A 14685-nucleotide genomic window follows, 5' to 3' on the forward strand; every position below is an offset into this window, starting at 1 on the left:
CAAGCCCCTTGCACTATGCATTGACAAATATTTTAGTTTTGGCCAATTTTTGTTATCGCCCCATACCCCAGATAATATCCTGGGCATTGATTTGCTTAAATATTTTCGAGCGACAATACGCTGCGCTCCAGAGGGAGTGCGGGTTATCTTGAACGACAACTACCCTGACCCTGATGATTGCATTGAACATGACAGATTTTATGTCATTTTGGATATCCCTGCTTTGGCCTCTCTGCCACACACGCTGTGGGCGACCTCAGACACGGATGTGGGAGAGATGCGCATTCCACCGATACACATTACTGTTAAGGAAGGGGCCCCTCTACCACGAGTGCCACAGTATAAGATCTCGAAGGAAGGTGAAATTGCACTGACACATATTGTTCAGGATTTGATTTCTGCGGGGGTAGTGGAGGAGGTCCCTTATAATGTCTGTAACAGCCCTATTCTACCGATTCTTAAGAGAGACTCAGATGGCAAGATCTATCGATTTATTATTGATTTGCGTGAAATAAATAAAATTGTTATTCCACAATACCCAGTGGTGTCTGATATCACGACTTTGCTTACTTTGGTTCCACCGACAGCCACCACTTTTAGCGTTATTGACCTAAAGAATGCGTTCTTTTCCATCCCTGTTCATCCAGATAGCAGATATCTGTTTGGTTTTACGCTCAATAATAAATCGTATAGATTTTGTCGTGTTCCCCAAGGATATACTGAAAGCCCTAGCATCTACAGCCAGGCTTTGAAACGGCAACTAGATTCCTTTAAATTGCAGTCTGGCGTGGCGCTCATCCAGTATGTGGATGACCTTCTGCTCGCCGCCGACTCTCATGCACAATGTGAACAGAGTACGCTTGCATTGCTTTCCTTTTTGGCACAAAACAATCACAAGGTTTCAAAGAAAAAGCTTCAATACTGTAGACCTCAGGTGACCTACCTCGGTCATCTGTTGTCTAAGGAGGGGCGGGCATTAACATCTGATCGAATTCAAGCAATTTTAGACACACCAGTCCCCCGCACGCAGAGAGATGTGCGTGCCTTCATAGGGTTAACGTCCTTTTGTAGGCAATGGATCATGGGTTTTTCGCATATTATAAAACCATTGCTAGCATTACTGTCCAAAGCCACACCAATGCCTCTTGAGTGGACAGACGAATGTCAGAAAGCTTTTGAGCAGTTGAGGCAGGCCCTTTGCTCCGCACCCGTGTTAGGTACACCAGACTATACAAAACTTTTTACATTGTACGTGCACGAGAATGATGGGTGCGCGTTGTCAGTGTTAGTACAATTACACGGGGATAAGCAGAGACCATGTGCATATTTCTCTGCACTTTTGGACCCTGTAGCGCGAGGATTGCCAGGGTGTTTTCGAGCGGTAGCGGCAACAGCAGTAGCTATACGACAGAGTGAGGGCATAGTGTTATCACACAAATTGTTGGTGTTAGTTCCCCATGCAGTAGATGCCCTGTTAAACCAAACAAAGACCCAATACCTCACGAGTGCACGACTTACAGGATACGAGCTGACACTCTTGGCGCCACATATTACATTGAAAAGATGCGCTACTTTGAACCCTGCCACTTTATTGCCCTATCCGGCCGAGGAGGGTCAGGAAGAAAAACATCATGACTGTGTTTTCCTGACCGAGGAACAGACAAAGGGTCGTGTTGACTTGCAGGATGTGCCACTTCCAGATGTGGATGGGGAACTGTGGGTTGATGGATCGTGCCTAAGGCTGCCAGATGGCACGACATCCGCAGCATATGCGATCACGACACTTAAGACAGTGGTAGAAACAGCTAGGATACCACAAAAATCAGCTCAGGCAGCAGAGCTGATAGCCTTAACAAGAGCCTGTGAATTGAGTGCCGGATTATGTGTGAACATATACACGGACAGCCGGTATGCCTTTGGAGTGGCCCATGACTTCGGGCTTCTTTGGAGGGAACGCGGGTTTCTGACATCACACGGAGAACACATTATGCACGGAGAGCTAGTGCGTGATCTCCTAAATGCGTTGCTTTGCCCTAAGAAAGTAGCGATAGTAAAATGCAGTGCCCATAAAAAGATTACGGATAAAGTGGGTCAAGGGAATGCCTTTGCAGACAGCATAGCAAGGCAAACGGCTATGTCCCGAACTAGCTCCCCCATGTATGTGGTACAATCACAGGCTGAGCGATGGAGCGATGCTAGAGCAGAGATACGGGATATTCAAAAATCAGCCACAGAATCTGAACTTGCGGCTTGGGCAGTAGATGGGGTACTAGATGACGAGGGTTGTTGGAGAAGCAAAGACATGGAGAAGTGGAAATTGCCTGCGGCTTATTTGCAGGCGATGGTCCAGATGACACATGGACTGGCCCATGTTGGAGCTCTTGCAATTACTCGGCTTTTACAACGAGTTTGGGAACATCCTGAGATTGCAAATACTGCAAAGAGAGTAGTGCAGACCTGCCTGGTATGCTTGCAACACAATCCTGGAAAGGGGACCCATACTCCGAAAGGAGGGTTCGTTCCACCTTCTGCACCATTTGAAGTGCTTCAAATGGATTACATCCAACTCGAGCGCTGCAATAACCTGAAGTATGTTTTAGTGGTGGTGTGTGCTTTTAGCAAATGGGTTGAGGCCTACCCCACGAAAGACAATACGGCTTTGACAACAGCTAAGGTGTTGCTTAAGGAATTCTTTCCTCGCTTTGGAGTTTGCAAATTTTTGTGGAGCGATAATGGGCCCCATTTTGTTGGAAAGATTGTGGAATATGTACTGAAGGGGTTGGGGATTCAGCAAAAGTTCCACGCTGTATTCCACCCTCAGTCAGCAGGTTTGGTCGAGCGGTACAATGCAACGTTGAAACTTAAGCTGGCTAAGATTGTGGCGTCTACATCGTTGAAGTGGCCAGATGCGTTGCCGTTAGCACTGCTCTCTCTTAGATCAGTACCCCACTCACGAACCGGCCTTACGCCTTATGAGGTGGTGTTTGGCCGCCCTATGAATATCTGGGGGGTGCCCAAGCCGCGATTAATACATGATGTGCCTTGTGTTATGATGAATGATTATTTGGCACGATTAACAAATGATTTACTCTCTATTCATCAACAGGTTCGAGAAGCGCTCCCTGATAATTCCACTGGAGAAGGCCACGATCTTCGTCCTGGGGACCATGTGATGGTCCGTTCGTTTGAAAGAGCAAGCAGTTTGGAGCCCAGGTGGAAGGGCCCCGAGCAGGTCCTCCTGGCGACCCGCACCGCAGTACGAGTGACCAACAGGAAGCGGTGGGTGCATTCAACACATTGTCGCCGAGTCTCTCCGGATCTGGTGACTCCTGCTGTGCTGACTGACTACAAGGAGATCTTGGAGAAGGAAAAGAGCCCAGCTGTGACGTCGGCCGAAGTGGAGGGAGCCTTCCCGGACCAATCTGCTACCGAAAGAGAGCGCTACAATCTACGGCCGCGATAAGAAGATTTTTTTTGTTTGTTCCCCTTTTAGACTGGTTGGTTACCGCTCCAGGTTTGTGAAACGGAAACCGGGAATTCCAAGGGGGGGGGATCAGTTCTGCCAGAGTAGAGACACCCGTCTTGGCCCGGAGAAGAAAACAACGGCTACCTCGGAGTTCAGCACCGCATTTTTTCTTTTTTTTTTAGGTATACACGCATGTGTATCTGAGACAATTGGTGAAAGCCCTGTGAACAATTTGTGCAATTTGATACTTTGTATAAACTCTCTTGAACAATGGCACCAACGGCATCTCGTGATAAGAAAATATTGGGTGCCTTTCTCTTTGTCTTGACCATTGTGGTAATTGCTGTTATGGCCTGGGTAGTCGAACTCGTGGTGCCTGTACGTGAACATTTGCTGCCGACTACCCCGGCACCATCTGAACACTTTCATTTTACATTGCCGTTCCATGAAGAGCGCCATCGCCAAACGTATTTAAATAACAGCTTCATTCAGATTCTTCACCACACGCATAATATGACTAATACCTCTAACTGTTGGATGTGTGGAATGTTGCCTGGGCACCAGAAGAGAGGGGGCACCCCACTTATTCCGCTCCCGTTTTCGCACAATGGGTCATGCAATGCCTGGTACACCCTCCTCTTTACCTTGAGATGGCCAACAAAAGGGGGGGTGCTTTTCCGTCTGAATAAAGTATGTTCCCATGACAAGGATGGGTTTCCCCGGGCTGAGGGTACACGTTTTGAATGGGAAGAGTACAGGCCTGATAATGTATCTGCTCCACGAATATATAGCAATCAGCGAAATGTGAATGTATCTAGTGCTCATGTCATAAATGTCATTGCCACAAAAGCCGATTTATGCATCAGAAACAAAGGCACGATTGCAGTGGGGAAAAGCGAATGTAATATTACTCTTACGTTTGATAGCCCGAATGGCATTTCATTTGTTGCATCTCGAAACACCTACTTCATCTGTGGAACGAAGGGGTACCATCAGCTTCCAGTAGGGTGGTTGGGCACGTGCTATGTATCGTTTGTGCTACCCCCTGTGTTTATTGCCCCTCCGATGTACCACAACGACTATACTCTGTATCACGATTTTGTTTTAAACAGAGTTAAGCGAACTGTTGCTCTAGAGGACATTGATCAAACGGACACTGCATTACAACAGTATGTGGATTTCAATTTGGGACTATTCTCCTTTGTGGGGGCTGCATTGAACAGCCGGAAAATTAGACGTCTGACTCGCGTTGTTGAGGCTGTTGCGAATGACACTGCCGTTGCCCTGGGGAATATTACTGAGGAACTACAGATTTCCAGGATTGTCACCCTCCAAAACAGGATGGTTTTGGATGTTGTTTTGGCTGATCGTGGGGGGGCATGTAGAATCATCGGAAGCAGCTGTTGTGTTTACGTACCTGATAATTCTCCATCTGTGTATGATGCGATTTCCAAGTTGCATAAAATAGCTGCCGAGATACACCCGGACAATGGAACTTGGACGCTGTCAGGATGGTTCTGGTCCATGATTGCAACTTGGGGCTGGAAACTATTGACAATTCTCTGTATACTTGTGGGAGCAATGTTCTTTATATGCTTGTGTGTCCAATGTGGCCCTACCTTATGTTCAATGTGCTTATCAGTTTGCTTACCATCGAGGCGAGCTCTTGCCCATGACAAAATAATGCTGCACAAAGAGGTGACACAAATTATGTTAATAGATATTGAGGACGAACATCCAGACTATGTCCATTATGAGGTAGATTCAGCTAAACGCTAAAAGGGTCGTCTGTCGTAATTGGCCCGTTCGATTAGCGATTAGTTGAATCTACACGTTGTCCTCCTTAACTTGGCTATATACGACAAGCGCCATTTTGAATGTTGCAGCAGCCATCTTAGACCATGAGCGGCCTCGTGGCCGACGTGCCCTTTAGTCCTTTGTCCGTTCCAGTGACCACTCTCATCTGCCCAGCAACAGGCTATTTTTAGTACTGGTCAAGCCGCACATGCGCAGTTCTCACTGACCCGTAACTCCTCAGGAATGTGCCGCTAACTGACCAGCGGGTTTGAAACTCTCCAATGAGCTGGCAGTATTCCAAAACATGACCATATATGTCTCTAAAACTGTGTCTTGACTTGTGCCGCCTAAACTTTTATTGCCCCAAAATTGTATATAAACGGGGTCACACCGATGTTCGGTGTGATACCTCTAGCATTACCGAAGGGTGCTGTTTGAGTGTACCACCACCCCATGGGGTCTTAATAAACTTGTTCTTTGCATTTTACAGTTTCCGTGCCAACAGTTCTTGTGTAAGTGGGTAATCTCTGGAGCGTGTAGGCCTTGGGAACCCCGAAATACTTCAACAAGACCCCCCATAGGTCTACCATGTGTTGATGGGCAAGCTGGGGAATGGAATGTTTTATACCCTAGTATATGCAGTGGGTCAATTGTCCAGGTTTCTTGCAGACAAATTATCTGATATGTATTAACTAATTCCAGCCAAGGTTTCATTAAGATCTTTGATCGGAGCCCTGCTACGTTCCAGAATAATATTGGTACTAGGAGGGTCGACGAGGTTTCATTGGTGAGTGCTGGACTGCCTTTTTGAGATGGAGTTTTTAAGGGTAAACAGGGATCTGTATTAAGAGGGCAGGGAAGGGTATCACCTTGACTGTCACATATGGTAAGATGACGGGGCTGAATGTCATCGCATAGAGAAGAATATGCATCCACTGTATCAGGTAAGGCTACTGAAATGGATGACAGCGTCTGTCTAGTTGCTGAAGTAAGAATTTTAGAAGAACGTGGAGGCAGTGTTGTTGGTTGACCAAGTGGAAATAAGTTCCTACCGATCAGAGGGGTGGGCAATGGTGGTCAATCTACCATCTCCAGGCAGTCAAACCTATTATACGTAGGAACACCCCTCCAATCAAGGAGTGACGTGGTGTCTCTACCTCCTTGTCCCGTCCAATTTGACCAGTCTGGGTTTCTGTCCCAGCTTCCTACCTGGGTCCAGTTCCACTCTGGGCCTGTTGGTAGGAATTTGGCAGGGGGGTAGAAAAAAGCTAGTCTTTTCGTGCCAATTCCTTCAGGAGATGTTTGGGGACCCCTTTAGGAGATATATTCAACTGTTTGGGGATCCTCGAAAGTTATTATTATGCAATCTCCTGAGATCATTTTTGGCTCCTTCCCTACCCAGGGGACTCTGCGGACTGAGACAACTCTGATATTAGCATAGGGAGGAAGTGGCCGATTCAACGATAACCAATGGAGTACCTTATTTTTTAAGGACCATCCAGGTTCTTCAGAATTGGTGTGCAGCGCTGGGACCCCAGTCATGATGATAACGAATGGGGTTGCTTCTGGGGGAAGATGGGCAGGTCGAGCTCCATTACGTCTCGTGTTGTAAGCTGCGTTTTTTGGTGCAGATGTTTTTGCTGTAGTCGATGCTTTTGTTGGAATGGAGGGTTGGCCTGTTGGTACTGGAGGGACGGGAACAGAGGAATTAGCGGGCTTTTTTGCAGCTGTGTTTGTTGTTGTTTGCTGCACAGATGTACTAGTTGGTTTTTGATGGACTGCCGCTGTGGTAGTCACCTGTTTGTGAGCTTGGGGCGTTTGATGGGGAATTATTCCTCCCACGTTTTTTGATTTTGACTTATGTGGCTGGATCGCAGGAAGTGAGGGAGCGGGGATCGGACTTTTCTTAGCTTTTAAATCAGATGTTATTAAAGCTAATGATTTTTTGATTTTTATCAGCGATAGTTCGATAGGTTTTAGATGTAGTTTAATCAATGTCTCTATAGAGGCTAATGTATGAGTGTCATTAGTGGCATGATCCCGCCCACTACATACATTACCATATGTGTCGGGGGAAAGGTTTATTATATCTGACGTTGTGGTGGTAATCTGCTGTTGAAGGGTCAGCGGTTGGGAAATGTGCTGGGCTGGGGTGGGAGAGTGCACAATAAATTGTGTCAAGGATTCCTGTCGAGTGTCGGGGTTATTTTGGGGAGATTTCTTATTTCCTTTTTTCCCCTTCCTCTTTTTGGGAATAGCACCTTCTCTCTGACCCCTTGTGTTGGGAGAAGAAAAGTCCTCATCTGGTGGATTTGTAAAGAGGATCGGGGTTCTCTCTATTGATGGGGAAAGATGGGATGTGGGAGAGTTTGATATTTGTGTTGCTGAAAGGTCAATAGACACTGATAAGTCCACAGTACCAGCTACTGTTAGATGCTCTTGTTGCAAGCCAGGGTCTAGATTGCTTTGCGGAGTTTTGGCTGCTGCCAATAGACCCAAAGATGAGCGTTTGGCTGCAGCTAGGTCCTGCGAGACCCTCCTTTCTAGCAGGAGAACACCCTGGTTTATGGCGTCGTTCGATTTGGCGATAAATTGGTCAATTGGGCCTATAACCTGGGCAGCATGGGTAAGTTTACTATTTCTGGTGCTTCTGGGTGACATATTTCCAAAGTCAATGAACACAGTATCAGAATACAATACAAAATGTCCGGTTTAAGCAAGGTACTGTTGTGTTGCAAAAGGGTTGAACGTAAGGGAAAAATAAAATGTCAATAAGGTGGCCCAGTCCAGTCTTACCCGGTCTTGAACGGGCTTAAACGGGCCAGCCCTTGGCCCGGGCTTCGCCCCGTGCTCCGTCCCGCGCGCGTCCCGCGTCGCGGTTGAACTGGTGTCAGTAAAGTACAAGGAGGCTGGGGGCGTGGCCACCGGGGGAAGAGGCACCAGCTGTGTGAGCTGAGGCTGCTGGTCCTCGCAGTCCCCCAGTAGGCTTCACGCGCTGTGCAGATTGTAAATGCCTCGTCCTGGGAGCGCGATGGCTCTCCACCGACTGTGGAGCCGCTCACACCAGGTAAGGCTGAGTCAGAAAACAGAATGAGCGGCACCCGCGAGGCGGGTGTCGCGAAAGGTATCCGGTTAGGCTGGGCAGCAGCAAACAGAAGACTATCTCACTCGGTGGTTCAAGGTAAATCCCAGGAAGCACCCACTCGATCAGTGGACCCAGGCGTAGTTAACAGCGGAGGCTGGGGGCGTGGCCGCCGGGGAAAGAGGCACCAGCTGTGTGAGCTGAGGCTGCTGGTCCTCGCAGTCCCCCGGTAGGCTTCACGCGCTGTGCAGATTGTAAATGCCTCGTCCTGGGAGCGCGATGGCTCTCCACCGACTGTGGAGCCGCTCACACCAGGTAAGGCTGAGTCAGAAAACAGAATGAGCGGCACCCGCGAAGCGGGTGTCGCGAAAGGTATCCGGTTAGGCTGGGCAGCAGCAAACAGAAGACTATCTCACTCCGTGGTTCAAGGTAAATCCCAGGAAGTGTTGTCATTATTAGCTTGAATGACATTAATGACAGCTAAAATATCAGAGTATATTCTTATTTTAAAATCAATAATTGCAGCACTGCCGATTTGGCTGCTTCATCAGCCAAAGAATTCCCTACAATGTGTGCTCCCAAACACTGATGACTCGATGTATGTATTACATGAGCCTGTGGCCACCTATTTTTTCGATCTGCCACCTTAACTCAAAGCATGTTATGCTTGATTGTGTTGCCTTTAGAATCTTTAAACCCATTCTGATGTAATAATTAAAAGTATCATTACAGGACCGTACACAATAATACGATTCACTCACAATAAGTGTGGGCAATTAAGGATCCATGTGTTTGAGTGTAAGAAGTGAAACTTTTAGTTCAGCCAACTGCACCATGCAAAGGTGGTACACACCGCTGAATACTGCTGTTTAGAGTCCATAGCAGGCTGGGTTGTAACATCAGTGTAAATAATCTTTTTATATCATTCAAGAGGTAAGACCGAATTGGGCATGCGATAAACATATCCCTACTACAAAAATGTTTGTGTCTGTAAAGACAGGTCCATTGTAACCATCTAGGATGGGGGCTTTAGCCTTTGTGACAGCCTCCTGTGACAGTCTGGTGTGTCTGCGTTCAACCCATGTTTTAATGACAATAATGCGTTTCCCTTGTGCAAGTGGCCACTCATCAAGAATAGCAATGCAGTAATTTTTTTTATAGTGGAGGCAAAACACATTTCCATATTGGAATATAAATGTGATGTATATGCTATTGGCACTCCCCATGCGCATGCCCCACACCCCGCCGGAGTCCCTGGGGGCCCGCAATGGGCCCCAGAGCAGACTACGCATGCCTTTCCTTGGTGGCATTGCCTCCACGGAAAGGCATTGGTAAATGCCCATTGTAATATGGCTGGGGGTGTCTGATAGAGACCGCCACCAAATGAACCCTTTTCCGCCCCGGTCACAAGGCGACCGGGGCGGAAAAGCGGTGGACGGTCTTTCCGCCCGACGAGGACCCCTCAGCCATGCTAATATGGCGGGATCATTCCGGCATGGATGGCGGGCGGATCGCCCCGCCAGGCCGGCGGTGGCTACTGCCAGCCTTCCAGGGGCGATCCACCCGCCATCCTAATGGGCCCCTTAGTGTGGGGTATTCATATGTGTAAATAAGTGAAGTGTGGCATGCAAGTAAGATTCTAAACATCTGAGTGTATCTGTGTGCTCTGATGTCTAAAGTGCATTGGAAAAATCAGGACAAATTAATTAATGTAGTGATTTAATATATTAGGCATAATCGGGAATGTATGTTCTGCCAAAGTTAAGGAATCCTAAAAAGGATTTCAGTTTCTTTAATTTTTTGGGAGATTGCAATTGGGCACACTTTTCCAAAAAGTGAGGGGCAAGATTATTACCCTTGTGTGTATGTTCATTTCCTTAGAAAAGCATACTTAAAAATGTGATATGGGATTTCTGAAAGTTGAACTTATAACCATATGCAGTTAGTACTAACACTGTGTGATCAACTCTGGCCAAATGTGGGTTTAGTGCTTCAGGGGGAATATCATGTAGAATTGACCCAATGTGGGAAGCAAATAATCCCAGTATATTCCTATAGCCGATAGGGAGCCTTGCATATCTTCTTTGAAAACCAAGCACTGGGAAGGCTGCCCAATCCCTGCTTTAAGGTGCTAGATTGTGACTAAAAACATATTTGGAAATATCCTAGGTTGTTTTGCATTTCCTATGGACTATATGATTAATTAGTAGCGTACTGTGTGTATTTTGTATTGCAAATTTGCGTTTAAGACTGTTTAAATGTCTTTAGTCTGTCATGTTTCGATATGAGTGATCCAGTTTCCGGACAGGAAAAAGAAGAATTATTCATCTGAGGGATACAGGGTTCAATTACACCCTGGTACTGCAACTGTGAGAGTATGTCTTTAATGGGTACCTTAGTATCTCATTTCATGGGCTATTGTTTTTGAACTTGTGGACGGGACATTATGGGTATGATATGTTAAGGAGAGTTCTTATCCCATCCAACATGATCGCAGCATAAAGTCGGGGCTTGTGCAAAGGTATTACATCCTCACCCTGTTTATCTTTGGACAGAGTGGGGGCTAATCGACCTCTGCTAAATGGACATCATAAGACAAAGTAAAATGTTCCCAGAAGATTGTTTTTTTGGTGCATTTAAGTCATATATCCTCTCTGGAGGAGCTAAGTGCCTATCTTGGGGTTTCAACTGTAACAAAGTTATTAGTTACTTTCACTGCTGAAAAACTCCTGGAGATTCTGGTGCACTATGGTGACTGCTGCCACCCTGTTGAGGAGAGTCACTGCCCAACTCCTGTTCAGGTGGAGGGTTCTCAATTTCGGCTACATATTTAGCATTGATAGCCACATTGATAGCCACAAGTTTCTTTTTCTGAAATTGGGGTTTAAATGGAGGACATTTCTCCTCCTTTATCTTTATGTCAGATGAGCAATGTGAGTCTCTTTTTGGCATCAGGTTCGCTTCTTGTCTGTACTCGGATCGCCCTCATCTCTCGTACTGCTTTTCAGATGAGTCTTGCAAGGAATGAGAAGAACCTGTATCAGATCTTTGATACCTGTGTGAAGCCTTGATTTTAGTGTGATAACAAAAATCATAGCATCTCTCAGAGGGCGTCTTGGAGTGGAGAACCTTTGTGAGGTTTACCTTTTTGTGTTTGTTTAGATTTGGTCCATGGTTTTTTAACTAACTCATGGATTACCTTGGCTTCCTTGTCCTTAATAGGTTTGCCAAGAGGTGGTTTAGTAGGTCTGATTCCCAAATTATTATATCCTATTGATGTGTACACATCAGTAATAATTATAGGTTGCTCTTGTTCATGGTCGGCTTGTGCGACCACTGAAAGCCTCTGACATGTAGCCAGAGAAGCCACATTGCCCATATTATTGACCAGAATCATTACGGGCACCACAGGAAAGTTTCCCATCTGGTTCATCCCCAAATCCAGGGCAGTAGCTGTCCCATGTTGGTTTTTTATTTCTTTTAACTTGTCCGGCAAGACTGACATGCCGCCACTGATGGTATATACAGTTGCAAAGACTGAACCCCATGAGTTGGAGTCACCTAATCTGGGAACAATTCCATGTGGGAAGCACATAGTTAATATTCTGGGTTTGTCTTTTGGTCACCTAAGAGGAAACACAGCTTCAAGGTGGTTTGTTTTTTGGGCAATCCAAAATTAAATTTCCTCATGATTAGTGGTCACTTTTCCCATAATTGGAAAAACAATTATATAACTTACTGTAGGCACTGCAGGCAACTGGGTTTGTCCAAGAAGGCCAGGCCATGGTGGCAGAGCCAACAAAGTGTGTGAAACATGTTGAGCCAAGTGTCTCTATAGTGTAACAAATGCAAGATACAATTAACATGATAGTACATGATTGAGATTTGCGACATCAGGATATGGAGTATACCCAGCTAGTGCTGACCAGGTCACCCATCATTACTTAGGGGACCCAAGCATACAGGTGTAGGTACATGTGGGAGGGCACCAAGGAACCAAGTATTGTGTTCCTAGTAAGAGAGTGGTATTTCCTTGAGCACATAAGCTCTGTTAAGTACTGGTGGTGCATGAGTAGTATATGCATAAAAAGTGTTTTAATTAGCATCCACAGCTGGTAAATTGATGCAAAAAAATACTTCAAAACGATCAGCATCATCTGCATTTACCACAAATATAAAAGCATCACTTGCATTTATAAGTCCATGATGCATTACATGTGCAAGGTCAGCAGGCCTGCAATTAACAGAAATGACAAAGTGGATGCAGCCATTAATACACCAGAAATGGACAGAAAGCGCGCAACACAAAAATGGGTTATCCTTTTAAACTTTCAAGCTTGAAAAACCATAGAATTTGGTGCTTCCTAAACACTGTGGAGGATTGTTCCCCTACACCGCGGGTGTCTCAAGTGGTAGATGTAAGTGCTATTATTGACACACGCAAGCACTACTCAGGAGAGCTGTGCAATAAGTACCAGACCAAGCCTTTGCAGTGCCATGTTGCAGGAATTCTGTGTAAACAGAATTATGCCTGGGATCACAGATCCTCAGTATGTAGGGACAGAGTCACCAAATCACATCAGTACCTATGAACCCCAATCCTGACTAGCTCATAGGGCTTTACCTACCCTCCTACCATCCCAGAGTGACAGGTAAGTTGGCACCCCAGAACACAACACTAATGTTTCAACAAGGAACCATGGAAACAGATCATCACATGTTTCTCACTTATGCATGTCCATAATAAACAAAACAAAGACACAAGAACAGTTTACAATATTTATTGAAACAAATGTGTTGTATTATAAAATAACTGTGCTGCAACTATAAAACATATGCATGCTAGCAAAATGAGTAATATCACAAGTAAACTGTATACAATGAGAAACCCTACAATGTTTAAAGATATATCTACCTCAACCTATCCCCACTATGTGGCACAGTGATATATCACAGATTTCTGGGATTAGAACCAAACCCCATACCTTTATTATAGTTAGGGAATCTGCATCTCAGGTATTGCAAGGCTGGCATCCTCGTTTGAGGACTAGGGGTGAATGAAGAATTCTGCTCCATCAGCGGATTTTGCTGAATTTTTCCCACTCCACGTGAAACGCAGAGTTTTGAAAAACTCTGTGACTCAGAGCATAGTTTTTTCTCTCGTACAGCTTGCAAACGTGAAGTTGGCAAGTGAGGAAAATTGTGCGCTAGACCAACTCTCAGTGAGATTTTGTTAATGCAGGTCACTGCCACTCACATTGAGAAAGCTGCCACTCATGTTGAGGAAACTGCCGCTCAAGTTGAAAATCAACTTGAGCAAAAGAAAGAAGTAGTGCCCTATGGCGTTTCATGTGATACCATTTGAGATGATTTTACAGCATGGGAGAAACTCCTGGAGCTAAAAACCATTGTGAGCAGCACAATGTACCAGACTCCACCACTTACAATATTCCACAGAGCACGACTCTCTGAACTCCACTCAGGCCTACACAGTAACTCCTCTCTGCAAGAATTCCCCACTCTGTTTTCAAATGGCACATCTCTGTGTATATGTTACAAGGTGTCTTTTTTTAAAACAGCCCTTATGTTGTGTCTAAATGCCAAGCTCCATTGCTAACAGTGTTGGTTCACCTTGTTTGAGATGTTCAGACTGTGTCTGAGCGGGAAGAAGAAATAACAAAAACAGTGTTTTGCTAAAATAATATTGTGACATAAAAATAAGTGTGCTTAGTGCAATGTTTACTAAGCAAAGCTGCCTACAATTTGCAATTTGGCTAAAAAAAAGGGAGAACTAAGGGGGGCCCAAAGGAAACTCATGACAGGTCCTGTTTGCTCCAAACTCTTCCCACCCTCACCACCTGCCAATGTGTAGCTCCAGTGGACCTAACTTTTTGCGCCACAAGGACTACCAGTCAGGCCTTGCAATGCAAGATCTGCACTTCAAGCTATAGCATTGACAGCTCACAGTGACTGCCAATGCAGCAACGATTGTCTGTGACACCCTTTAGGATTTCGCTACAACAACGACTGGCAACAACACCAGGCTGACTCTTTGCACTACCTAGATGACAATCTGCAATGCTCTCCCTGCTCCTCACAGCCTCTTTCTCAATGAAAAGAACTCATCATGCTTTACATTAATGGTAACTCTTGCATCAGGACTAAAGATGTCCCGGTCAGCCTCAATTTGTGACTTTCTCCCAGTCTTGCAAAACCAGATAACTGTGAGTGGTGCTTGGTGCTTTTAGGCACTGAAACCTTTAAATTGTATATCTGCAATTCTACGGATTGGAATATTGTCATTTTGGTGTCAAATTATTTATTATATTTTACTAATTTT

The 14685-nt window shown here is 45.5% G+C and overlaps 1 pseudogene; it reads right to left on the reverse strand.

Moving 5' to 3' along the window:
* LOC147721202 (uncharacterized) overlaps nucleotides 1-11850 on the reverse strand; it is a 38965-nt pseudogene extending 27115 nt beyond the window's left edge.
* Between the last annotated feature and the right edge of the window lie 2835 nt (nucleotides 11851-14685).

The sequence above is a fragment of the Lissotriton vulgaris genome, chromosome 4_1 (genome assembly GCF_964263255.1).
Source record: "Lissotriton vulgaris chromosome 4_1, aLisVul1.2, whole genome shotgun sequence".
Lineage (NCBI taxonomy): Eukaryota > Metazoa > Chordata > Amphibia > Caudata > Salamandridae > Lissotriton > Lissotriton vulgaris.